Raw genomic sequence first — 25591 nt, forward strand, 5'->3', positions numbered from 1 at the left:
GGCTTAGCATTACATTTTATTTTCATTTCAAAGTATGGAGGATCTGTCTCAGTGTTGCTGTCATTAGTCTAATTTGCTAATTTAAAAGTAAGCATTACTTTTATATCCAAACAGGCATGGCCAGGAGACACCATAGATCATTAAAACTCTAACTGGGAACATCTGGAAGCAATTTTGAGACACTATTCTAGAACTTCTTAAGTGCACTAGATATGGAACAATAGTCCTTTCACTTTGAGGACTTGTAGCATAGATGCCTACAAAGGAACAATAATTAAGAAATGATTCATAATATTTTCTCCAGAGACTGTTGCTATGATGATTTTGCAGCATCTACTCTAAAGGAAGCAACCAATGTAAAATGGAAATGAATAGCATGAATAGGACAGCGAAGGAAAATAACAGACAATGCTTTGTAGACAGCTCCATAAACCCTAGAGTCCAGACTTTCCTGAAATTGACTCTTTCATTTATATGTGTTGTGCCAGGCAACATGGTTCTATGAAAAGACATCGTAGGACCAGAAGGATCTTCTTGCTTTATAGACCTTTCTTGTGACCTACGCCATTAGTAATAAATAATGCAAACCTGGGTAGTCTAAGAAGAGAGGAGATACTATCAGAATGATTATCTTGGATTACAAGGAATGGCACATAGATCAACACTGTGCTGTTTTGTTGATCACCAATAAAATGGATGTCAAATAACTGAATCATCTGGTACTCATGGAAGTACGAGTTTTTGAAATAATTGTCCCAAACTGTGGGTAAAATTTGCAACAATTTTTTTTCGCATTAATATGTGTTAATTTAATGCATTATCAAAACTAATGTCTGCTCCTTATCACTTGGTTTGGATCAAAACCACCAAATATAAGTAATGCAGACAAGATTCTGTAGCCATACAATATATATGAACTCGGATTTATAAGAAGTTTAATTTGATTGCAATACAAAGACAATATTTTAAAGTCATTTATTTATGTAGTAATAGTGAGTTCATACAATACCTTTCATTCAGAACTTAGTAATGCAGTACAAGAGCTAAGTGGGAGTCAATCGACATCATCCTGAGTCCAAGGGCATTGAGTAATTTGTTGGTATATCTAACTTGCCCCCGCAGGATGGATTCCCAAGGATCCATCCCAAGGATCTAGCTTCCAGTGAGTTTTGGATCTGGAAGATGCATATGGTGTCGTAAGATGCGAGAAGGTTCTTGTGCAGGGGGAGGAAAGGACCCAGTATTCCGCATTTTAACAAGGGCCTCGCCTTCCCTCCAGGTGATCCTGAAGTCTGGACCACATTATAAGAAATACTGACCAAGACCTTAAAGGTCATCTAATCCCAAATCCTCATTTTACGAAGGGTCCACAAAGGTTAGATGACTTCATCAAGGTTTGGTAGCTAATTTGCGCATCGGCGGTCTTCCTCCCACTTCTAAGACCCAGGAGTCTGGATGGTTAGAAAAGTTCCTTGATGAAATCGGGCAGAAAAGCTTTTTTGAGGGAGTTTGTGACATTCTTCCTTCCCCCGCGGTCGTTAACCTGCATGGAATTAGCATCTTCCTCTGACCATCTCCGACGTTCCAGAACACCGAGAGAAAGTTGCCAGGCCAGGGCGGCCGCTGGGCCTGCGGGGGGAGGCGGGCGGCTCCGCCTCCGGCGCTCGCGGGCGGGCTCCACACTGGCCGCGGAGCGGCGAGCGCGGTACTCGGAGGCAGGCGGCGGGCGGGGAAGGCGCGGGGCGTGGTTTGCAGCTTTCTGAGCGCCAAGGAGCGGAGCGCGCTCAGCTGCGTCCCGAACCTTCGGCTGGACCGAAAAAGCGAGCGGGAGAACGAGCAAAGGGCGCGATCGTGGGAGCAAGGCAAGTGGGGGCGCCGACCTGGGTCGGCCCCAGCCCGCACCCTCACCCCTCGCCGGGCCAGCAGCGGGTGAGCGCGGTCGCGGGCCCCCAGCGCCCGGGTGCGCCCCGGAGAGAGCGGGCTGAGGCGGGGAGGGAAAGCGGGAGGGAGGGGAAGGGGCGGGGGCGAGGGAGGGAAAGGTCCCCGAGCCGGGGGCGGGGGGCGGTAGGCGCGAGAACCGACCCGTTGTCGGGGTCCGAGCCCGGTCACCGGAAACTTTGCCCGGGTGGGGAGAGCGGGGTGCGTGGAGGGCGCCGCAAACTTGTCAGCGGGCGGGGCGCTCCGGGGATTGGAGCGAGCGCCGGCGGGTGGCGTTTGTCTCTCCGGCTTCTTTGTGTCACCTCCGGGCCCCGGCCCGCCTGGGCGGCCGGCTCGGAAAGGGGCTGCGCGGGGGGCTGGCCCTGATCCCCGCGCCGCCCCCGTCGGGCCCAGGCCCCAGCACTCCCGATCCGCTGATTGTTTTCCTTCCTCGCGTCACGCCTGGGCGGGAAAGATTTTGAACCCCGCGTGAGCTAGAACGCGGAGAGCGGCGGCGCGGAGATTGCCAAATTGTGGGCGGCGCGAGGCTCGCCCCGCGTCCCCCGGCACCGGCGGGCAGGGGCGCACCGGGGCTGGACAGGGCGCGGGGAGCCGCGGGCCCCGGCGCTGGAGGAACAGCGGCGGGCGCGGCAGCCAATCGCCCCCGCGGTGGGGGCGGCTCGGACGGCTCGGATTATAATTCCATTTTGATTGCTTGGGGTCTTTGTTGTCTGAAATTGCCTTGAGGGTCTGACGGTAGCACCTTCCCCTTCTTAGGTAATTTTTCTTCTGTTTAAAAAAAAAAAAAGGAGGGGGGCGGGGGACTTGTGTGGAATCAGTGCTGCTCGAACCGACCCGAGCCGCCTTATTAGATGGAGCTTGAGAAGTCCTGTGTAACATTTGCCATTGTGGACGCTTGTTATTTCCGAAAGTTATTATTTTCCCCTCCCCTAGTGGAAGGGAGCGTCTGAGCTGGATGCCAGCAGGCTCGATTGTGTACAGGCACCAGCAAGTCAGAGCCCGGCCGAGGGTGTTTCTTTGTAGCCGCTCACTTGGGCATCGCTCCCCCCCCCCACACCTTTTTTAAAAGTTTGATTTCAAGCAAATTTCATCTGCTTTTTTGAAAGTTTCCCTAGCCCCGAAGTCGTCCTTGCAGTTATTACATGGTTGTGCTCTGATGGGTTCGGCTACTTTTAGGCTTGGGGGTTACAATGAACATCTGAACCATACCTGGCCCTTCACTCCTCCGGTCCCTGCCACCGAGAACGTGTAAATATCACCAGGAGAAGGTATTCTCCTTTTATGAGATGGGATATTTGGCGTGTTTTTGTACTTTAGTGCATGACTCCTTTTTTAGTTTTCTTTCTGGAAAACTGGTGGGACTTTCAAAGGCTTTTCCCGAGATAATTACTAAGCGAACGGCCTTATTAGCCCCGCCATTACGCCCCCTACCCCCAATGCACCGCGAGGGAGAAGGGAGCAGGTGTAATCCTCATTAAGTTGTTTTTCTTGTTCTTGTTGTTGTTTTGTGAAGACTCTGGAGCTGTCAAAATAAGTAAAAAGTGGAAATTCTTAGTTCTTTGTTCACATGTTTGAATCAACTGAACTTTATTTGAATTCAACTAAAATAAAAATCAAACCAGTTTGGTCAGCTTAGCTTCTACATTAAGATTGCTTTAAAAAATCATGTGAATAAGTTTACCCAGTTAGAAGTTTTACAAGCATTTCAGTGCCTTCGTGCTGGTTGCGTTTGCAGGATATTGCAATATGTTCAGAGAAGTGAATCACAGTGAGATTTTTCTAGGTAGTGCCCTCAGTAGTTTTAACAGAGTTTAAAGTTAAGCTCAAAAGTGGAATCAGGCATGTCTTAATAAGTAAGGGGAAGCGTGGAAAGCAATTGAGTAGTTTGTCATTACTCATATGTTTTTAATACAGGTTTTTAATAATCTCACAAAATTGTTCATTTACTCAAATAAGCTCTTACCATATGTAAGCCATTGTGCCAAAATCTGGGGTTCCAAATAATAATAGTTACCATTTATGGAGTGCTTATTTTATACCAGTAAATGCTTTGCATAGATTACCTCATTTATCTAATGAATATTTGTTGAGTGCCTACAGTGTATTGTGCTAGATGCTGAAGTTACAGCAGTGCACTGGGCTGCTGTGGTTCCCGCCAGTCATGGGGGAGAGCTGGGGAAGAGCCACAGAACATGAAAAATATTAGCAAACTGATTGCCGATTTTACGGTGATCGCACACTTCCCTGTTTAAAATCCTTCAGTAGTTTCCCATCACCCTCTGAGTGAAAGGCAGACCTGACTGGCCCCCAGAGCTTACTCCATCTGGTCCTCCTCATTTCCCAGTCCTTCACCTTTTTGATCTTATCTGCTGTTCTGCTTCTTGCTCATACGTCTACAGCCAGACTAGTTTCCTTGCTGTCTGAGATGCCTTACGACTTGCTGTTTCCTCTGCTTGGAATGCTCCCTGCGCAGCCTCCGTATCTGTCTGGTTCCCTCCTTGACCCTCTTCACTTCCTTACTCAATATTGTGTTCTCGGTGAGCCTTGGCAAAACCCCAGATTTAAATACTCACCAGCTCTCTTGTAACTCCCCTTCCCCTGTTCACGATTGTTTTTCTCCATGGCACTTTTTTTTCCCTAAAGATTTTATTTATTTGTCAGAGAGAGAGAGAGCACGAGCACGTGTGCACAAGCCGGGGGAGCAGTAGGCAGAGGGAGAAGCAGGCTCCCCACTGAACAAGGAGCCTGGTCCAGGACTCAGACCTGAGCCAAAGGCAGACACTTAACCGACTGAGCCACCCAGGCATCCCTTTCCGTGGCCCTTAGCACCATAAAACTAAACATACTCTATGTTTGACTCATTTGTTAATGGTCTGTCTTCCCCTGCCAGATCGCACTCCATCAATGCTGTTGTAGTCGCTGTGGTATCCTCAGAGTCTGGAATAGTGTGTGATGTGCGCTGGGTCCTTAAGAACTGTTGAATGAATGTTGAGTAGAAAGGAGACAACAGGGGGGCCAAAACAGAGACCAGGGGCTCCTGTGTTAATAGTGAGAAGGCCTCTCCGCTGATGTTTAAGCGGAATGTTTGTTAAGAAGGAGCTGGCTTTGCAGTTGGGGAGGAGAGAGGCATGGCAGAAGATTGGCGGGAGAAACAGCCTTGAGTCAGGAGAGAGCTTGGCTTTACTGGAACTGGGAGAAGGTGGTTATGCCTGAGCACTGTCAGCTGGAGGGAAGGAACTAAGAGAAGATGGAATGGTAATCCGGTTTAACATTAAGCAGGGCTTTCCTTGTAGGCCAAGATTTGGATAAATTGAATCCCCATATATACCCTATTAGCCCTGTTTTATAGTTTATGAAACTGGGCATCAGGTAGTTTTCTGCAACTACCTGGTACGTGAATGGCAGAGCCTAGGATAGAAAGCCAGGCCCTCTGACATCAGAACACTTATAGTTGACCTCATGCCAGTGTCAAAAGACAGAGTCCCCATCCTGATGGATGAGCCATTGTGGTATACACGTGGCAGTGCTGGAAAAGAGGTATTCTTCTGGTGCCTGGGGAGGGGAAGCACCTTGTTCTGCCCAGGAGTGGAACAGGCCAAACTGGAAGAAATTAGAATCATTTTTCAATTTTTTAATTATTATGAAATATTTCACATTGCCTACATCTTAATTAAGAAGTAATATTAATGTTAAATGCAAAAACTGTGCTTCAGGGCTTTGCTGTGTGTTCACTTTTTAGTTTGGCTTGCTTTCCCATCTACCACTGCCCCCTTTCTTACTTTGACCAAAGAAAAGAGCGTGATTGACATAGTGTAAAATCGCTTGTGTTTAAAGCCTGTTACTCTTTTTTTTTTTTTAAGATTTTATTTATTTATTTGATAGATCACTAGCAGGCAGAGAGGCAGGCAGAGAGGCAGGCAGAGAGAGAAAGAGAAAGGGAAGCAGGCTCCCCGCTGAGCAGAGAGCCCCATGCGGGGCTCGATCCCAGGACCCTGGGATCATGACCTGAGCCGGAGGCAGAGGCTTAACCCACTGAGCCACCCAGGCGCCCCTCAAGCCTGTTACTCTTTACTGAATTGCACGGGTTATGTTCTTTTCTGGTCATTATCTTAAACGGTTTGCACTTTGCGGGTCAGTGTAGTAGTTCTTATGCTGGCTCTGTGGAGTGTAATTGACATGCGGTAAGCTGCACATATTTAGAGGGTAAAATTTGGTAAATTTTTCACTTACGTAAAGACCTGTGAAACCATCTCTCTCTTTGGCCCCTCCCTACCCCCTACATCCTCTTTCCCTAGACAACTGAAGATAGCTTTTTGACCCCTATGGATTAGTTTGTATTTTTAGAATTTTATATAGGCGGAATCAAAACGTCTCTTTTTTGTCTGGCTTCTTTCACTTAGCATAATTATTTGGAGACTCCTCCATGGGGTGTAAATCAGTGTGGTTCACCCTGTTTTGTTGCTGAGCAGTATTCTACTGTATGGATCTACCCTAGTTCATCCACGTTCACTCATTGATTGACATGTGGTTTTTTTTCCCAATTTTTGACTATTAAAAATAAAGCTTCTGTAGACATTATGTACAGTCTTAGGTAGACTCCTGCTTTCATTCCCCCTTGGTAAATATTTAGGAGTGGAATGGCTGGATCATATGGTAGATAAGTGTTTTGAAGGGGTTGTACTATTTTACATTCCCAAAGCTGTGTATGAGGGTTCCCGTTGCCCTGCGCCCATGTCAATACTTCGTGTGGTCAGGCTTTCCAGAGACATTCTGCTAGAGGTGCAGTGGTATCTCATTGTGTTTTTAATTTGCAGTTCCCTGATGACTAATGATATGCTTATTTACCACCCGTGTATCTTCTTTTTTTAATATTTATATTGCTTATTTTTTTGCCTCCTTTTGTTTTAAATTGGGTTGGTTGCTTCCTTATTACTGAGTTTTGAGAATTCTTTGTTTTCCAGATGCAAGTTCTTTATCGGATACATGATTTACAATATTTAGTTCTAGTCTGTTCCTCATCTTACTGTCTCTTAACAGTATCTCAGAAGATCAGAAGTTTCAAATTTTAATGAAGTCAGTTTATCAATTTATTCTTTTATGAATTGTACTTTTGATGTTGTACCTTAAGAAATCTTTGCCTAACTCAAATGACAAAGATCTTTTTCTAAGAGTTATTTCTAATTATTTATTTTTGTTATTCATAACTCTTGGGATAACTCTATAAGAGAATGTAAAAGTAGGGGCGCTGGGGTGGCTCAGTTGTTAAGCATCCAACTTCCGCTCAGGTCTTGATCCCAGGGTCCTGGGATTGAGCCTCTCCCATCGGGCTCCCTGCTCAGAGGGAGGCCTGCTTCTCCCTCTCGCACACCCCTGGCTTGTGCTCCTTCTCTAAATGTGTCTCTCTCTGTCAAATCAATAAATAAAATCTTAAAAAAAAAAAGGAATGTAAAACTATAGTTATCATTTTACATTTAGGTCAGACTACTTTGAGTTAGTATTTGTTTATAGAGCGAAGTATGCATTGAAGTTTACCTTACTGCTAATGGGAACATTTGGCAATTTCTAGAGACATGTAATGTACAGAGATGATGTCTTGTGTGTGTTACGGGTGGAGGATGGGTGGTATTTGCTGTTGGCATCTAGTGGGTCAAAACCTTGGATGCTGCTTAAGATACTGTAGTGACCAAGAGCAACAAAGAATCATTCGGACAAAATGTCAGTGGTGCCAAGGCTGAGAAACGCTAGGCTAGAGGTTTATCAATTTTATTGACCTTCCCAATGAACCAGCTATTTGTTTTATTGATATTTTCTTTTGTTTTTCCATTTTCTATTTAACTATCTTGTCACTCTGATCCTTATTGTTTTTCGTATTCTAGTTTTTTTTTTTTCAAAGATTTTATTTATTTTATTTGTGAGAGAGAGCATGAGCAGGAGGGAGGCAGAGGGAGAAGCAGACTCCCCAGTGAGCGGGGAGCCTGACCCAGGGCTCAATCCTTGGACTCTGAGAGCATGACCTGAGCTGAAGGCAGACACTCTGACTGAGCCACCCAGGCGCCCCATTATTCTAGTTTCTTTAGGTCATTGATTTTGTGACTGTATTTCTTTTCCTACATAGATGTTTAGTCCTATAAATTTCCTCCCAGGTACTGCTTTATTGACATCTCACAAATCTTGATATGACATAAATCCATTTTTATTCAGTTCAAAATACTAAAACACATTTTGTTTGATATATACTCAGACCCTGAGTTACCCACATTACTTGGTTTTGAAATACTTGTGGATTTTCCAGAGATCTTTCTGTTATTAATTTCTAATTCAATTCCATTGTTGTCAAAGGGCATACTTTGTATGGCTCAAATCCTTTTACATTTATTTAGAGTTATTTTATAGCCCAGACTATAATTTCTTTTGTTAAATGTTTTATGTGCACTTGAAAAGAATGTGTATTTTAATTATACCATGTTAAAGGAACATGATATCAACGTGACTCGTCCCTGTTCATGTTAACCTTGATCACCTGGCTGAGGTGTCAGGTTTCTCTCAAGTTACTCTTTTCTCCCCCTTCTGTACTGTACTTTTTGGTAACGAAGTCACCATGTGCAGCTCACACTTAAGGAATGCAGAGTTATGCTTCACCTCCTTGAAGGGTGTTACTTTTTTATTCAATGTGGTGATCTCTGTCTTCTATTTAAAAAAAATTTTTTTTTGAAGACTTTATTTATTTACCCAACAGAGAGAGACACAGTGAGAGAGGGAACACAAGCAGAGGGAGTGGGAGAGGGAGAAGCAGGCTCCCCACTCAGCAGGGAGCCTGGTGGGGGGCTTGATCCCAGGACCCTGAGATCAGGACCTGAGCCAGAGGCAGACGTCTGAGTCACCTAGATGCCCCTATCTTTTATTTATATTTAATTTTTTTAAAAGTTTATTTAAATAATCTCTACACCCAACATGGAGGTTGAACTCATGATCCTGGGATCAAGAGTCACGCTTTTCCTACTGAGCCAAACAGGTGTCTCCACTGTAATGATCTCTTTTATTTATTTATTCTTAAAGATTTTATTTGTTTTGGGTGCACAAGCAGAGGGGAGGGGCAGAGGGAGAAGGAGACTCCCCACTGAGCAGGGAGCTGACAACGGACTTGATCCCAGGACCCAGGATTATGACCTGAGCTTAATGCAGTTGCTTCGCCTACTGAGCCACCCAGGTGCCCCATCTCTGTCTTTTTTTTTTTTTTTTAAGATTTTATTTATTTATTTGAGAGAGAGAGTGTGAGAGAAAGAATGAGCATGAGAAGTGGGAGGGTCAGAGGGAGAAGCAGACTCCCTGCCGAGCAGGGACCCCGATGTGGGACTTGATCCCGGGACTCCAGGATCATGACCTGGGCTGAAGGCAGTTGCTTAACCAACTGAGCCACTCAGGCGTCCCTCATCTCTGTCTTTTAATTGCATTGTTTAGACCCTTTGTATTTAAAGTAGTTATTAACATGGTTGGGTTTAAATCTATAACCTTGCTATTTGTTTTCTGCTTTTCTCATCCATTCATTGTTTCTTTTTTACCTTTTTTGGATCTGTCTTTGGATTTATTGACTATTTTTCATCATTCTAATTTATATGCTTTTTTGGGCTTACTAGCTGTCATTATTTTGTTATTTTTGTGACTGCCTTAAGGTTTGTAGTATACACCTTTAACTCATTACAGTTTACCTTCAGGTGTTGTTATCCTGCTTCATGTACAGTATGAACACCATGTTTGTAATAGTACATTTCCATTACTCTCCTTGTAACCTTTTTGCTTTGTCATATATTTTATTTTTTGTCTTTGATAGACCAACCCCATGCTACATTATTATTTTTGTTTGAATAGTCAGTTATTTTTAATTTAAACAAATTTTTAAGTTAAGCTCCTTTTTATTTTTTATTTTACTTTTTTTTTTCTGAGAACGCGAGAACACTCACACCTGTATGTGAGTGGGGAGGCTCAGAAGGAGTGGGAAAAGGAGAGGGAGAGAGGGAGAATCTTAAGAGGGTTCCACATTGGCATGGAGCCCCATGCAAGGGTTTATCCCATTACCCTGAGATCATAACTTGAGCCGAAATGAAGAGTTGGACACTTAACCCACCACCACGATCTCCTGAACAATCAATTATTTATTTATTTTTTAAAGGTCTTATTTATTTATTTGTCAAAGAGAGGGGGAGAGGGAGCGAGCGAGAGCACACAAGCAGAGGAAGTGGCGGGCAGAGGGAGAAGCAGGCTCCCCGCTGAGCAAGGAGCCCATAGGACTCGAATCCAGGACCCTGGGATCATGACCTGAGCTGAAGGCAGATGCTTAACTGGCTGAGCCACCCAGGTGTCCCCAGTCAGTTATTTTTGAAAGAGATCTAAATAATAAGGAAAAAAATCATATATGTACCCATTTAGCTCCACAGGTTGTATTCTTTATTGTTATATTGTTAAATGGTAGTAAATCATAGATGTTGAGGTTATTGGATTCATATATATATGTATGTGTATAAAAAATATATTCTAACTTCTAACGTTAGAGTAAACTTTGAAGAAGTAGTGAAATTCAGAAATCAGCAAAGTTCATTTTCTTAAACTCCGTTGCATTGCTGTTGAACAGATCATTACTCTAATAGAAAGATGGTTCAGGATGCTGTAGAGTATTACAACATTCCAAACACCTGGACTTGGAGAACTCACTAGACAGGCACTGATGAGTGTGCTGTGGTTCTTTTCTTTCCTCTGGGCAACATTAGGAAGGTGGGTGGAGAGAAGGAATCAGTCCACCTGTGCTGATTATTTTCCAGACCCTGAGAAACTTTGGAAGCATTTTTTTCTTTTGATGGTTTGTGAGACGAAAAAGTATGGTTATATAGCTCCTCAGGTCAAGGCAACACATTTTTAAAAAGTTTCACTTATTTATTTTTTTAAGAGCTTTTATTTATTTATTAGAATGAGAACAGGGGGAGGAGGAGAGGGAGAGGGATAGGCAGAGTCCATACTGAGCAGGGCAGGGGAGGGTGCTGGGAGGGGGAAAATGTGGCGTTCGAGCCCAGGACCCTGAGATCATGACCTGAGCTGAAGGCAGACACTTAACTGACTGAGCTACCCAGGCACCCCATCAAAGTAACAAATTTGACAACAATGAGCCTCAAGCTTCTGCTGGTCCGAGTCCCTATTGGACTGAAGACTCCAGTCTGAGACGCAGTTCTTGGATCTCTCTAGAATTTGCCATCTACTTGTTATTCTGATTGCAGCTGACTTTTACTCTTCCTTTGGGCACTGCCCGTGTTTGCTGTTTGTCATCAGTGAGCAGTGCTTCTCTGTCTGGTCATGTAAATGCACCCCTGGTCTAAATATATATATATATATATATATATGTATATATATATATATATTTTTTTTTTTTTTTTTTTAAGATTTTATTTATTTATTTGACAGACAGATCACAAGTAGGCAGAGAGTCAGGCAGAGAGAGAGGAAGAGAAGCAGGCTCCCCGCTGAGCAGAGAGCCCGATGTGAGACTTGATCCCAGGACCCTGGGATCATGACCTGAGCCAAAGGCATAGGCTTTAACCCACTGAGCCACCTAGGCACCCTGGTCTAAATATTAATACACTGACGAATACTCAGCTATAAAGGAGGGGGAAAATCAATTCATTCTGCAAGTTAATTTATTTTGTGAATATTTATTGAGTCCGGGCTCTGAAACCTTGATGAAAATGTATGCCCCTTGCTCTTGGAAAGGCAACTGTCCAGTAGGAGAAAGGCCCACCAGCAAAGATGCTTGCAATCCCGTGCGGTAACTGGTGATCACTACAATGGAGACCCCAACAGAGCGGTGGGAGTAAGCTTAGAACAGGGCTTCTCTAAGTGTGTTCCCAGCAGCATCAGACGTAATGAATCAGAAAGCTTGAGGCTAGAGCCCAGCCATCTGTGTTTAACAAGCTTTCCAAGTGATTATGATGCTTGTTCAAGTTCATGAACCACTGGCCTAGAGGATTAGATATCTGAGATTTTTTCCCCAGCTTCAAAATTCTATGAGTATTGATTTAGAAGTGTGATATTTACTCCATTGTACTTTTTCTTTGCTTATGCTATAAAATGTATGAAAAGCATCATCTTTGTTCCAACATGTTGTTTTTATAACTTTTCCCCTTCTTGTACCTCCTACTCATGATGAACTACAGCATTGGTGTTACTGATTCCTTATCATTTATCCCCATGTCTTTGCATCCTTAGAGATGATAGCCTACAAAGAACAATACTGTGCAGCAAAATATCAGTCCATACAATGAAATCCTTCCTGACTGACGTTAGCTCATTGATAATGAAGGATTTTCTTCCATTTCATCTAGATTGGGAGCCATGCCGAAGTGCTTTGGGTTCACAAGGTTGTATGTGCCTGTGTGTTTCCCAGCAGGCGTCGTCACTTTCTTTTTTTTTTTTTTTAAATTAAAGATTTTATTTATTTGACAGAGAGATCACAAGTAGGCAGAGAGGCAGAGAGAGAGGAGGAAGCAGGCTCCCTGCTGAGCAGAGAGCCCGATGTGGGACTTGATCCCAGGACCCTGAGATCATGACCTGAGCCGAAGGCAGAGGCTTTACCCACTGAGCCACCCAGGCGCCCCGCGTGGTCACTTTCATATGATGTTCGCCAGTGTGCGTTTCAAACTTTCTAAGGTCCAGCCAAGTCTGATGGTCCTGTAGCCTGGGATGTCCAAGAGATTTATCACCCCATTGTACTTAAAGAGCAGCGTTGGGGCGCCTGGGTGGCTCAGTGGTTTAAGCCACTGCCTTCGGCTCAGGTCATGATCTCAGGGTCCTGAGATCGAGTCCCGCATCGGGCTCTCTGCTCGGCAGGGAGCCTGCTTCCCTCTCACTCTCTCTGCCTGCCTCTCTGCCTACTTGTGATCTCTCTGTCAAATAAATAAATAAAATCTTTAAAAAAAAAAAAAAAGAGCAGCGTTGGCACTAATAAAATATCATGTAAGACATTAGTTGTTATGTGGGTAAAACAAATTCAAAAGGACAAAGTTGCACCTGACACTGGAGTAGTAGTAAATTGGATTAAAAAAAAAATTCTTACGGGAGTGCCTGGGTGGCTCAGTCATTAAGCCTCTGCCTTCAGCTCAGGTCATGATTCCAGGGTCCTGGGATCGAGCCCCGCATCGGGCTCTCTGCTCGGCAGGAAGTCTGCTTCTCCCTCTCCCACTCCCCCTGCTTGTGTTCCCTCTCTCGCTGCCTCTCTCTGTCAAGTAAATAAATAAAATCTTTAAAAAAAATTATTATGAAAAATTTCATATCTATGCAGAAGCAGAGATAATAGTGAAATGAACTCCTGTGGAAACATTACTCAGTATCGGTGATGATCAAATCCTGCGAATGTGCCTTGACTTACACTCTCACCCATCCCCCTATGTGGGATTATTTTGAAGTAAATTCCACACATCATATTATTTCATCCATAAATAATTAGATCTTAAATTATTTGAGCTATTAAGAAGCTAGAGAGGAAGGTGCAACTGAATTAAAAGTAGACATTTGGGGCGCCTGGGTGGCTCAGTGGGTTAGGCCGCTGCCTTCCGCTCGGGTCATGATCTCAGGGTCCTGGGATCGAGTCCCGCGTCGGGCTTTCTGCTCAGTGGAGAGCCTGCTTCCCTTCCTCTCTCTCTCTGCCTGCCTCTCTTGTGATTTCTCTCTGTCAAATAAATAAATAAAATCTTAAAAAAAAATAAATAAATAAAAGTAGACATTTCATGGTTACACGTTAAATTATAGATAAAGTTTATCTGGAATTCATTTACACAAGAGATAGTAAAAACAGTGGTGTGGAGACATATACATATATTCCTGTTAAAATTCACTAATATTCTGGTTACAACTGAATACATTCTGTCAAAATATTTTATAAACCTTCATCATCATGATAGCAATCTATACCTTATGCTTACAGCCTATTTTCCAGAAGAATGAGGAAGACTATACACCCATATGTGCTGCCAGAATTGAAATATCATGCCGGAATGGGGAACCTTTAGTTTGAAAGGCAGGTTTTTGGGAAGGGAGGTATTATGAGAGGGTTTTGTAGACTTCTAGGCACATTTTTCATATATATTTAAATTAACTCTTATTCCTCATTTTATTATATTTTTTAAAGATTTTATTTATTTGACAGAGATCACAAGTAGGCAGAGGCAGGCAGAGAGAGGAAGGGAAGCAGGCTCTCTGCTGAGCAGAGAGCCCGATGCAGGGGGCTGGATCCCAGGACCTGAGCAGAAAGCAGAGGCTTTAACCCACTGAGCCACCCAGGCGCCCCTTATTTCTCATTTTAGCAGTTATGTAGCTTTATTTGAAAAGAAAAGGTATTTAACATTTAGGGATGAACAATACATTTTTAAAAGAAAAATACTCTCATCTTAGTCCATGTGCTACACACACTCTTTTCAGCAAAGTTAGGTTGACCTATTTAATTAGAGCTTGGGTTGAGAGATACTTCATGTTTGGGGGGTGGGTGATGTAGAATTAATCTACACAGACATACCACCACTTTTCTCCTACTCTGGCTTTCGAGTACAAACCAGGGTACCCTGAGGATAAAATTGATCATATTATGGCTGAGATCCGTAGGTATGGCTGTTCTGTGTGATATATTAAATAATGGGTCATACCATAAAAGTTAGCTAATTTTCATTTACAGAAGATTTAATTACTCAGAAGTAATCTTTATCTTAAGTGTAAACTGAAACAAAATAAAGACCATTCCCCATGCCCCCAAAACAAATAATAAAGAACCCCCCCCCAACTCAAACGAATCTAAGCTGTTAGCACTATGGTAGGGGACACAGCCAACGCATGATGGGATCGCTTGGTAGAACAATGCGTGCTAGAGCTTTTGGTTTAAAATTTTGAGCAAGTGATTCAGAAAGCAAAAAATTAAAAAGGGGTGCCTACTATAAATTCTGTTTTTAAAACTGTTAAAGGTGTGTTTCATTTTCTGCATTTGTATGTTGACAAGAAAAATGGGTCACAAGTGTTCTCTTGAATGGCCTTTAGAGTCACTCATTTGATGACACTGAGTAAGAACTTTTACTGTTAATAGACCTTTGTGTAAAAGAAAGTCTGTTACCTTTGTAGTCTTTGTACTTTCTTTCATTATAGGAAGCTTCAGCTTAGTTGCATAATAATTAATTTAATAGCTAGTGTTTAGTCCAGAACTGGTTATGATTCCTTCCAGGCCAGATGAAAAGAAATGCCAGAATGTTTATAACCACACGTTGATGATTTGATGACAAGACTCTGTTAGTGATGGTTTCTGAGACTTGGAAAGTAAGCTTGCCCCTTTCATGAGTCATTGTGTCGTCTCCCGGTTGCCTGCGTGTTTTCTTAGTAATTGCTGCCGATTTCAGGTTTGAGCAGGACAAATATGTTTTGGAATGATCCAACATATTCTTTCAGGTTATATATGCCTGTTAAACCTTATAAAGTTACTGTTAATGTTGTATGTTCCACGAAGAAGGGAAGATTTAATTGTCTTCCTGTCCTTGCCTTCCAAATTATTATTATTTTTTTCTGATTTGCTTTTTAGGGGCTTGGGGGTGGATGTAGGAACAGAGAAAAATAAGTGAATCTGGGAGACCGTGGACCTGCTTGTGTATGACCCTGGACGTGAGCAGAACCAAAATGGCCTCCACGTGCTGATAGGCTAAGACGTAATTTACTGAAGTCCTGGCCTTGGGTAATACTCCCATGTGTGTAAGTACTAAAGGAACGAGTGGATTTTGGAAATGTCTGTGCCGTAGCGGAATGGTTAAGTGTATAGCTTCTGAAGTCAGACTGACCTTGGTCGGATCCTGGCTTTGTCGTATACTAGCTCCATCGCTTTGGACAAATGACATAACCTCTCTGAGTAGAGTTTTCTCATCTGTAACGTGGAGGTCAATATGCGATTTACCTTAAAGGAGGGTGATGAATATTACTGAGATAATACACAGAGTGGACAGTACAGTATTTATTGTTGCATACTGCACAACACATTGTAATCAATGCTAGCTATTACATTCAGTTCAAGGGTGCGGTGACCTAGGGGCTAAGTGACAGGTGTGGAGGTGGCAATAAAAAGTGATCAGATATGGCCCCTGTTCTTCAGGGACTAGGGGAGTTGGCTTCATGAGCTAATTATTCTAGTATGATCCAGAATGAAAGAAATGGCACCTGAAGTGAAGGCTAAGTGCTATGCGTGTGTAACGTCAGTGGTAATTAATGCCTGGTTTGGGGAAGTTAGGACTAGATTTGTAGCACATGGACATTAAATTTCGGCGTATAGCCCAGAATGCAGACTAGGGCTTTTGTGGATGAAGAATGGAGGAGAGTAGATTAGGCTGAGGAAGAGCACAGAGCACAGACTCCAGGGCAGGACTCATGGCAAGATGCAGTGGGAGAGGTCTGGACAGGTGTTTCACAGTTAGATCTTGGGGACTTTTGAACATGTAAGTGGACCGTATTCTTGTCAGTGGCGAACGAAGTTTGGTGTGAGCTCTGTTCCATGATAATGTTCTGGAAGATGTATTGGAGAGGCAGTGGATTTCCTCTCCAGGGTGTTTTCAGAAATCCAGGTCGATGATGGAGAAATTCAGAGGACAGAGTCAGAGAGTATTAAAAGGAGATGGAAGAGAGAGAATTCTAAATTAGATGTCAAAGAGAACGTTGGTGCCATTACTTGGAGAGAGAGAACACAGGAAGGGGAAGGATGGGAGAGAATGGATGGTCTTGGTGGTAGGGTGGGCCTAGTGGGCTAATCTTTTGAGCCCAAAGATTAGTGGACATCTAGCTGGCGGCTGGATATTTAGTTCTGCAAGAAAGAAGCCAACACTTACTGCGCATCTGTCGTGCCTCTGATTTGTGCTAAGCATCTCCAAAATCCCCAAATCATTATTAGAAGCAGATGGTATTTTTACTGATGAAGAAATAGCTCAGGAGTGGCCTGATATCCTTTCAACATTTACCTTTGTTACAAAATACTTCTCACTTTTATCTTTCTCTTCAGGCTCTTTGGAGCAAGAGGCCAGCAGGGGCTGGGAAGAATGAGTGGGTGATTTCCACATTCAGGCTCCCGTTACATATTCTTTATCTTGAGAAGAGAGTAAGCCTCTACCTGGGAGATTTCCCTTTGTTACCTGAAGAATGTCGAGGGAGTTCCATTTCCAATCTTCTTTTTCAAATTCTATTATTCCTTTTCTTTTAGAGCTGCTTGAAGGTTGAAGTCCCTCAGGATTTTTTTTCCCTCTTGTTCTGATGAAATGGACACATTTGGGTAGGAAGGGGTGAACACTATTTTTTTTAAAAAGATTTTATTTATTGGGGCACCTGGGTGGCTCAACTTTTAAGTGGCTGCCTTCTGCTCAGGTCATGGGCATGAGTCCTGGGATTGAGCCCCGCATTATCGGGCTCCTTGCTCAGTGGGAAGCCTGCTTCTCCCTCTTCCACTCCCCCTGCTTGTGTTCCCTCTCTCGCTGTGTCTCTCTCTGTCAAATAAATAAATAAAATATTAAAAAAAAGATTTTAGGGGTGCCTGGGTGGCTCAGCGGGTTAAGCCTCTGCCTGTGGCTCAGGTCATGATCCCAGGGTCCTGGGATCGAGCCCCACATCAGGCTCTCTGCTCAGCGGGGAGCCTGCTTCCCCCTCTCTCTCTGCCTGCCTCTCTGCCTACTTGTAATCTCTGTCAAATAAATAAAATCTTTAAAAGAAAGATTTTATTATTTACTTGAGAGAGAGAAGAGGGGAGGGAGAGAGCACGAATGGCGGGGAGAGGCAGAGACAGAGGAGAAAAGCAGGCTCAGGGTCAAGCATGGAGCCCAGTGGGGGGCTCCATCTGAGGACCCTGGGATGGCAACCTGAGCTGAAGGCAGATGCTTAGCCAACTGAGCCACCCAGGTACCCTAGAGGATGAACAGTTTATAAACTAAGTCTTGTTTTCATTTAGTTGGAGAGGGGTAGAGAGAATGATGGTCTTTTCCTTAATAGTACCCCCTTCATTAGGTGATGAAATGTGTAATTCTGATGTCAGGCTTGTGGGTGCAGGTTAAAAATTAAGTCTGGCAAGACTTGGAGCATTTGTTTAAATTTTTTTTTGTGTTCTTACAAAAATGCAACAACACACATATTAAAAGGCAAAGCCCTTCCTCATATTATTTTCACTTTCCATTCCTACAGTCTCTGTCCCTAGAGATCATCACTGCGGACAATTCTGTGTTTATACCATTTGAATGTTTCCCAATACCCGGAACCCTGGCAATAATTAAGCAGAGTAGCTAGAATTTGTGCTTTTCCCTTTTCACCTAGATATTTGGAATCAGGGTTTATTATTGGATTAATTATTGGATATGAGTTCTTTATTTAAACTGTGTTCTAAAGCCATATAAACATCACATTTAACTTAAGTTAAAAACTGTTGGATCATCTTTGGAATCAGTGACGTACCTATGATTAGAATTTAGAGACCTTGAGCTTATTTGTTGCTAAACCAGTTCTGTTAGTTAATTTATTACACAAGTTTGCCAGCTAGCTGCAACAGTGGGCAGAAAAAAAAAGACACGTTTCATCTTATTTATTTTAAAGAGGAGAAAGGGCAGATTGAGCTGAAATTTAAACTCACAAAGATCCATTTTCGTTTGATCACGATATTAGTCTGTTAATCACTTCCCATGTTGACTGCTCAGATAATATGTGCTTTGGTAAATTTCTCTAACAGAATCACAGGATACGTGAGTAGTAGCTTAGCTCTGCCTTGCCCATTAGAAACTTTCTTTTAAGGACAGAGAGTTTGGAGCCTGCTTGTGTTCAAGCAAGTCTTGCCAATGACTTGCTGAATTGTCTTGGGCAAGTTACTTTACTTCTCTGTTTTCCTAAATGGGGTAGTGTTTATCTTACGGACTCGTGAGGATGAGAAGAGATGGCACGTATAAAATATCTGACCCAGGGGCGTCTGGGTGGCTCAGTCACCCAGACGCCCCTGAAGTCTTTGCCTTCAGCTCAGTTCATGATCCTAGGGTCCTTGGATCGAGCCCCATGTTGGGCACCTTGCTCAGCTGGGGGTCTGCTTCTTCCCCTCCTTCCCGCTCATGCTCTCTTTCACTCTTTCTGTCTCTCTCAAATAAATAAATAAAATCTTTTTAAAAAATCTGGCACAAATGAAGAACTAAATAAATCTTAGCTATTCTTAGTAGTTTTGTCATTCTTCGCAAAAAGAGAATCTGTGATTTCGACCACCCATGTAAGAAGAATTTTACTGTTCTTACTTTCAAGTTGTAACAAAGGAGAATTCACTGCAACCTTCCTTTCCTAGTGCTGTAGATTGTCAGAAGGAATGTGCAAAGAGTGAGATACGCTCTTGAAACAGATACAAATCTACTCCTCTTAGCTGGTCAGCTTCCTAACGAAATAAATTGGAGGAGCTTCAGCCAAAGGATTACACAGAGATTTTTTTTTTTTTTTTTTTTTGTCTTAGTGGTCTTACTTCTCAAGATCTTTGGTGGTTCTAGTTTTGGTCCACCTAAGAAAATATTGTGGGGCTCCTGGGTGGCTCAGTGGGTTAAGCCTTCCGCTCAGGTCGTGGTCTCAGTCTCCTGGGATTGGGCTCCACAGCCTGCTCTCTGCTCCGTGGGGGGGGGGGGGGTCTGTTCCACCCCCCCTCCCCACCTGCCTCTCTGCCTACTTGTGATCTCTGTCAAATAAATAAATAAAATCTTTTTTTTAAAAAAAGAAAATATTGTGGAATGATAAGACATTTTGGGGGGAGTGTTCTAATTGTTCACTGATGAGGAAACAACTTAGGTGGTGTTATTTTTTGAGGGTGTTTTATGTTCTGTGTGTTTCAGGGGCTGGGGACAGGTCAGGTATATTTTCATGGGGAAGGCTTTTTTAATTTTTATTTAAGAGAAAGAGCACATGGGTTGGAGGGGGAATCTCAAGCAGACCCCTCCCCCAAACACTGAGCATGGAGCCTGACCCTGAGATCATTACCTGAGCCAAAATCGAGGGTTAGATGCTTAACTGACTGAGCCACCCAGGCACCCTGTGGGAAGGGTTTGAGAGAATGAAAAAATATTTCTTAGAAATCTCAAAACTGTAGTCTGAAATTCCACGAAAAGAAAATTTAGGAATTTTGTAATCCCAGTTATGGAGGTAAGGATTATGTTTTAGGAAATTTATTTTTGGGGTGCCTGGGTGGCTCAGTCGTTCAGCACCTGCCTTTTGCTCAGACTGAGCCCTGCATTGGGCTCCCTGCTCAGAAGGAAGCCTGCTTTTCCCTCTCCGACTCCCTCTGCTTGTGTTCCTTCTCTCATTCTTTCTCTGTCAAATAAGTAAAATCTTAAAAAAAAAAGAAAAGAAAAGAAAAGAAAAAAGAAAAAGAAAAAGAAACTTGTCCAGGGTCACTTTAAAAAATTTTAGTTTCATAAGGAAGTACATAAATTCTAAATATTTTAAAGAATTAAGAGATATATTAAAAAGTGATCTCAGAACTAGACAATTATTATTTTAAAAAGCTGGACAAATTTCTAATAGGGTCACCGCACATGTTATAAGTAACAAGGTAATTTACTATACACAGAAGTGCATTCTGTTCTCTTCCTGAGATGATCTGACCTCAAATCAGATCTCAGAATTGTGTCCACAGAATTGGCAAATATGTATCCCTGGGGAAAACTCAAACAAGTTTGGTTGTTTCTCTTCAGGTGAGAAACTTCTGTTTAGAAATGAAAAGGAAACTAGTTTGCAAGCTCTCTAGCAAGTCACAAGGGACGCCTGAAAGGAGGGAGGTTTTCACAGTGTAAAGTTCTGCTATTTCAGAAATCAAATCTGTTTTTCAGAAACACCCTCTGTTTCCATAGTTGCTTGATTCAGCAACTTTTAAATAAATGAATACCTGTTAGAGTTGCTCGCCTGGCTGGCACCCTAGAAAAAAACAGCTTCTAAATCACGCAGCACTTAATTTTCAGCACCCCCCCCCCATCTAGTTTCCCACTAACCAGTCAGAATGCTAAGATTTACTGGTTGAGTAAGACTGGGTGTCAACTCAGTAAGAACTCCCTGTTTATCAGTGCAAATTACACAGTACTGAATGGGATATTTTTGGAAATAAAGAGTTAAAGAGAAACAAACTCAAAGAACAGAAAGGAGCTCTTTTGGGGGGAGGTTTTGAATTTTTAAAAAATTCCCTTGGGACTATTTCCTGAAAATCCTAGCATGCAAATTATTATCTAAAGTGGTTAGAAGAAGGGGCGCCTGGGTGGCTCAGTGGGTTAAAGCCTCTGCCTTCGGCTCAGGTCATGATCCCAGGGTCCTGGGATCGAGCCCCACATCGGGCTCTCTGCTCCTCGGAGATCCTGCTTCCTCCTCTCTCTGCCTCCCTGCCTACCTGTGATCTGTCTCTCTCTCTGTCAGATAAATAAGTAAAATTAAAAAACAAAAAAACAAAACAAAACAAAAAAACGTTTAAAGTGGTTAGAAGAAATGCATCTTTCTTTCTTTCTTTTTTTTTTTTTTTTTAAGTCATAGCACTTTCCTAAGCAAAATTATATGTACCAGAATCTGGGACTTATTTATTAAAATCTACAATGTTTTACTGAGTGATCTAAGAATTTGCTCATTTATTTGCTTTGTCACTGTGCAAGTCTTGGTAAATTATTAAATGTAGTTGGATTGTAGGGATGAAAGGGGAACTCTTTTCTCTAAGAGGAGTCTTGAGGGTGTGTGAAATAGTGGTCTGTCATAGGAGAGATTAAAAAATTGAGTAAAAACATCACTTTTGAGATACCAGTTATGAATTCTTATCCTGGGTTTACCCAGAGAGTTTTATGCCCTTGAATAACTCATTAACGGTCTCAGTTTCTCCCGCTTTAGGAGTATCATTATTATGTAAAATAACCTATAGGCATAACTAAATATAAAGTATGTTTTATCTTGGATCAGTTACACTATCCCCGCTCTTTACTGATAATCATTGCTTTGCTTTCCTGAACCTAGCCAGCTAGCTTTCAGAGGTCTCCATCAGAAAGGACAGTAAAGGAGAGAGAGGGTGGTAGGATTAAAAACCATTCTTAGGGCGCTTTAACGTGTTTATGTGCTCAAAAAAAAAAAAAAAAAGTTTATGTGCTCTCCATAAGGAGTCAGTGAATCTTGTCTCGTATATGATTTATAATGCTGGTACAGGGGCAGTAGTGGGGGGCTGTTTTATTAGAATCTAGAGAGGCCCACAACCATCATGTTGAATTCAGGTAAGAATTTTAGAACTGAATGATACTTGAATTCTCTATTTCACAGAAGAGGAACCAAGATTAAGGAACAGCAAGGTCCCACAGGTAATTGATAGAAAAGGAATAAAATGGCTATCTCCATCCAGATTCCTGGCTCAAAGCTCTTGCCGATTTATGTATGTGTATATATATTTAAATTGTTACATATTAAGGTCTATGAAATCATATAAATCATCAGACAGTAAGTACTTATGTGCTTTAACATCTTACTTAAGAAACAAAATATTGCGAACATGGTTGTGACCCCTGCCCTCTTCACAGGTGTAGCTATCAAATTTGGTTATTTATCATCCTCACGCATTTCTTTATAATTTTGTTACATATGAATTTTTTAAAAGATTTTATTTATTTATTTGACAGATCACTAGCAGGCAGAGAGAGAGAGAGAGAGAGAGAGAAGCAGGCTCCCTGCTGAGCAGAGAGCCCGATGCAGGGCTCAATCCCAGGACCCTGAGATCATGACCTGAGCCGAAGGCAGAGGCTTAACCCTCTGAGCCACCCAGGCACCCCACATATGAATTTAAAAAAAAAAAGATTTTATTTATTTGAGAGAGAGAATGAGAAAGAGAGAGAACATGAGAGTGGGGAGGGTTAGAGGGAGAAGCAGACTCCCAGCTGAGCAGGGAGCCAGATGTGGGACTCCATCCTGGGACTCCAGGATCATGACCTAAGCTGAAGGCAGTTGCTTAACCAACTGAGCCACCCAGGCATCCATGTTGCATATGAATGTTAAGGGTGATTTTCAAAGCATTTAACAACTGACAGTGTATTGGGAATGGTCACTCATAATGGTGGCTGGCCATAAACCACAGATCAGCCATGTCAAGCTTACTGGCTGAGTATCAGGGACTTCTCACCATTTTTTTTTTTTTTTTTTAATGTCAGCTGTAAACCCAACATGGGGCTTGAACTCAGGACCTCGAGATCAAGAGTCAAATGTTCTACAGCCAGGCAGCCCTCCTAAGCAATATATATATATTTTTAAAGATTTTTATTTATTTTATTTAACAGACAGAGATTACATGTAGGCAGAGAGAGAGCAAGAGGAGGAAGCAGGCTCCCTGCTGCGCAGAGAGCCTGACGCAGGGCTGGATCCCAGGACCCTGGGATCATGACCTGAGCCGAAGGCAGAGGCTTTAACCCACTGAGCCACCCAGGCACCCCCTAAGCAATATTTTTTTTTTAAGATTTTATTTATTTATTTGACAGAGAGATCACAAATAGGGAGAGAGGCAGGCAGAGAGAGAGGGGGAAGCAGGCTCCCCGCTGAGCAGAGAGCCCGATGTGGGGCTCGATCCCAGGACCCTGAGATCATGACCTGAGCCGAAGGCAGAGGCTTTAACCCACTGAGCCACCCAGGCGCCCCTAAGCATTATTTTTTAAGATTGCATGTAGTTTGGCCTCATTCTGTATGCATTCTTTGGCAGGTTGCTTTTTTCTCCCTCAACTTTTTATTTGTGAGCTATGTCAGTGTTGATATATGTGGCTCTGATTTATTCATTTTCATTGATTTTTATTTTATTATTATTTTTTAAGATCTTATTTATTTATTTGACAGGCAGAGATCACAAGTAGGCAGAGAGACAGGCAGAGAGACAGGGGGAAGCAGGCTCCCTGCTGAGCAGAGAGCCGGATGCGGGGCTTGATCCCAGGACCCTGAGATCATGACCTGAGCCAAAGGCAGAGGGTTAACCCACTGAGCCACCCAGGTGGCCCCATTTTCATTGTTTAATATTCATTTGTATTCACTAATGTTTGGATATCTAGTTTTTTTAAGTCCTTTTCTAGGACCCATTCCTATCATTTACTTATTTTCCTGTTAGGTTGTTTGTCTTTTCCTTACTGATTTGTGAGTATATTATTTTTGTATTTTTTGGGAAGTATTGTTTAATAGACAAATAACATTAACATCTCTACTTAAGCTGCTTTATAGCTTTGCCTTCCCAATATTATTGGAGCTGTATACAGCTGTTCACGTTCGAAAAGGTTCTTTCAATATCATTTCTCTTATCAGATTGATGTCAGCTATACCCATGGGATTGTCTGGGTGTTAATATGTTAATATGTCTGTGACATATTCCTTACATAAAATGGATTTGGCATAGGCTTAACATTTTTTTTTTCTTTAAGATTTTATTTATTTGTTTGACAGGGAGAGACACAGAGAGAGAGTACCAACAGGGGCTGAGGAAGAGGGGGAATCAGGCCTCCCGCTGAGCAGGGAGCCTCACTCAGGGCAGGGCTGGAACCAGGGCCCTTGGATCATGACCTGAGCCGAAGGCAGGCACTTAATGACTGAGACACCCAGGCACCCCAAGACTTAACATTCTTTATCATGAAGATAGGCTTTATTTTCCTGTATTTACATGGTCATGCAGGTGAAGGTGTTCACCTTATACTCTAAAATATGGGAGGAGGGGCGCGGGTGGCTCAGTGGGTTAAAGCCTCTGCCTTCGGCTCAGGTCATGATCTCAGCGTCCTGGGATCGAGCCCCGCATCGGGCTCTCTGCTCAGCTGGGAGCCTGCTTCCCCCTCTCTCTCTGCCTGCCTCTCTGCCTGCTTGTGATCTCTGTCAAATAGATAAATAAAATCTTAAAAAAAAAATATATATATATATATATATATATATAAAATATGGGAGGAAAGTCTTGATGGGAAATTGTAAAATTCTCATTTTTTGCCTTTACTAAATAAAGCAGGGTAATGGCACCCTTGCTTCCTTAGTAAACCACAGGTGGGCCACCGAATATAAAGGGGGATTGAGGCCACAGCTTGGAAAATTCTTTCTAGAACTTTATCTGTTTAAACTATCCGGGTTCATGGTTTTGGTTCTCTCCCTCTTTTGTCCCCCGGTGAATGGTGACTCGACTTGACAGAGGCACACGCTAGGCTGTCTGGTCTTTTGTCCACTACTTGTATCTGCTTTCTGGAAGGTTATTGTTTTCAAGGGTCTTAAACACTTGGATTAGGACAGTTAAAACCTTTCTCGCTGACTGGGGAAGTGTAATCTTCCTATTCATTCTGCTTTCCTGGCTTATTGGCTTCCTTCCCTTCCTTGTTTCGTTTTACTTACCAATCACTTGCATCTGTTTGGTAGCCATCCTTCAGAGCACCCAACATTTTGCTCATTTCAATTTTTTTTAACCTAGTTCTTGTTGTACAAAAGGACATAAACATGTAAAAGTACTTTTAGTACTAGAGGTTGCCTTCTCCTGGAGTATCACATTTGGGTACAAAGTACTGTAATTTGCTGGATATTGTGCATGGAGGATGGGCCAAGGGGTTCCTGGAAGAATTTCTGTAACCTGCCTGAGTTCTCTTAAAAATTGCTG

At 42.7% G+C, this 25591-nt stretch overlaps 1 protein-coding gene across 8 annotated transcripts in view; it reads left to right on the forward strand.

Annotated features, from left to right (window-relative positions):
- Window positions 1–1748: 1748 nt before the first annotated feature.
- Window positions 1749–25591, forward strand: part of SYNE2 (spectrin repeat containing nuclear envelope protein 2) — a 327766-nt gene continuing 303923 nt past the window's right edge. For 7 of the 8 annotated variants that reach the window (XM_046009418.1, XM_046009420.1, XM_046009424.1 and 4 more), the window contains exon 1: window positions 1749–1862. The gene's annotated coding sequence lies outside the window, so the exon portion shown is untranslated. Of the gene's footprint in view, window positions 1863–1909; window positions 1930–25591 lie in introns of those variants that run through there. The other variant, XM_046009419.1, reaches the window with a different exon arrangement.

The sequence above is a fragment of the Meles meles genome, chromosome 6 (assembly GCF_922984935.1).
Source record: "Meles meles chromosome 6, mMelMel3.1 paternal haplotype, whole genome shotgun sequence".
Lineage (NCBI taxonomy): Eukaryota > Metazoa > Chordata > Mammalia > Carnivora > Mustelidae > Meles > Meles meles.